The sequence below is a fragment of the Chaetura pelagica genome, unplaced genomic scaffold, assembly GCF_000747805.2.
Source record: "Chaetura pelagica isolate M959 unplaced genomic scaffold, ChaPel_1.0 scaffold263, whole genome shotgun sequence".
NCBI lineage: Eukaryota > Metazoa > Chordata > Aves > Apodiformes > Apodidae > Chaetura > Chaetura pelagica.
Genome location: NW_009952797.1, coordinates 695,658 through 698,169, shown reverse-complemented (window position 1 = coordinate 698,169; position 2,512 = coordinate 695,658).

Here is a 2,512-nt window from a genome sequence, read left to right as displayed (position 1 = left end):
GCTACAAATGGGCACTGCAGGGAGGTGAGGGCACCATTCATCTTGCCAACCCTTTCATGGTTTACACAGATCCCACACACACCACCATCCTTCTTTTCCTCTACATCCCACACCTCTACTGTGCCTCTCCTCTTGCAGAAGCTGGTATGGCTTTCCACCACAGTTAAAACAAAAGACAGGTCTCTTGCCCAAAGCCAGACATTTTTAGAGCAGTCTGTACTGTTTGAAGGTGTTCTAAGAGGTGGACCAGAAAATGCGACCCCTTGGTTTTAATGTGCCTTTCACACTGATGTATTTGCTTTAATCTCTAATAACAGTGACTTTACCATATGATACCTGTGAATGATTGACCATGTCTGTCCATGGAAGCTCATCTGGGGAAAGCAAGAAAGATGTGCAAGGGTTTTGGCAGATTTGTGGTGAAAGCAGAGTTGCTTCCACCTCACCAGCAGTCTGCTCTGCAGCTCCTGAGGATATTGGTGTCTCTAAGTCAGGGACATCAGATCCACTTAATTATGCTCTTGAGTGCAAAGTAGGTTACTGTGGCAAGCTGGGGAACAAAGGATGACGACTAGAGAACTGATTTGCAAGATCACATATACTACTTCAAGATGGAAAGATCCATCAGAAGAATGGAGCACAAGGCTGGGTGTGGTAACACATCAACTGTGTGGCTTGAACTTGTGTTCTGAAGTCTGTCAGACCCACACATCACCTTCATTACCATAGTCACTCTGAAGTGAAACAACATGCCATGGTTACACAATAACATCAGAGTTATTGATGGGCTTAATGCTGCAAATACTGTGTGTAGAGACAAATTTCAGGTTTCAGAGTATTTGAATTTTATGATTATTTGTAAAAATAAATTATGAAATTAAAATTGTATGATTACATTAAATAACATTACCAAGGTACTTATCCATGTTGTTGTACCAGATTCTGTACAGAAAACGTGGTGGGTACATATTTTTATAAACGAGAGTACCATTTGAGATTGCTCCATGCTGTTACAGTGCATTTTAAATGCAAGTGAAAATCACTCATTAGAAGTGAAATCTAAATCTGGAAATACAAAATAATCCATAAATGCTTCAGAAGTGTCTCAAGTGTTGAATTTCCAATGTTACTGCAGCCAGTTTTGTCTTGATTTTTGTTGAAGTGAGCGCACACCTCATGTTTGGGCCAGTGATTCAAGTCTAACAAGTTGCCTAGTTATGCATTCTTCAAATTATTCACACCAACAGCGAGTGCCGTTTGTTATTTAATAAAAGTAGGACAAGGCTATGAAACAAATGCAGATGTTCTTCTTGGAAAGCCAAACAAAAAATGGCAGTGAATGTTGCACATGCAAAGTATCCGATTTGGATCTGGCTTGCAAATCACCTAAGCAAGCAGTAGGCACAACCAGTGGGCACTGTGTTTTCAACAAAGCCTTACTAGTTCCTTCCGGTTTTGGCTCCACACCTTGCAAGGCAGTTTTTATTCCTATTTGGAATACGATGATGCGACCCTTGTAATGGAATCATGGAATAGTTTAGGTTGGAAGGGATCTTTAAAGATCACATAGTCCAATCCCCCTGCCACGGGCAGGCATTTTTCACTATATCAGGTTGCTCAAAGCCCCATCCAACGTGACTGTGAACACTCCTAGGAACAGAGCATCCACAGCTTCTCTGGGTAACCTATGCCAGTGTTATTTTCTTCATATTTCCAGTCTACCAGGTAAGAAGAGGCTAAAATATTTCCTACCCTGGTGGGGTAGCTCCTGCTCAGCCATGGATTATATTCATAAAATGATATGCATGACAAAATTCCTAGTCCAGTAGCTCCTGCTCAGCCATGGGTTATATTCATAAAATGATATGCAAGACGAAACTTCCAGTCCCCTCATTGTAAACTTAGTGCTTTTGACATGTAGGCATTTGGGCAGGCTTTTCAAGGGAAACCACTTGTCTTTTTGAAGGTTCCTATTCAAAGTTTCAGGGAGTAACTTCAGAAAATAGCTATTTCCACCTTCTAAAACCCGTTTTCAGGCACTTGAGAAACCTCACGCAGCATTTTACTTGGCGTGACTCCTGTTACCTTGACCCAGGAGGGGCCTGGGGGAAGTCCATGCACCCCTAACTTTGAAAACGCACCCAAGGAGCAACCGAAATTCCCTGCGCTGTCATTCAAAGTTTCAGGGAGTAACTTCAGAAAATAGCTATTTCCACCTTCTAAAACCCGTTTTCAGGCACTTGAGAAACCTCACGCAGCATTTTACTTGGCGTGACTCCTGTTACCTTGACCCAGGAGGGGCCTGGGGGAAGTCCATGCACCCCTAACTTTGAAAACGCACCCAAGGAGCAACCGAAATTCCCTGCGCTGTCGTTCAGTGCCTCTTTAACAGCACTAACTGACGGTCGCGTGCAGAAGCCGGGCAACGGTTGCAGCGCCGTTAGCAGCTCCCTGAGCCTGGGCCTTCACACGGCCCCGCCCGCCAGGCACGGGTCCCGCCCTACCCGCTCAC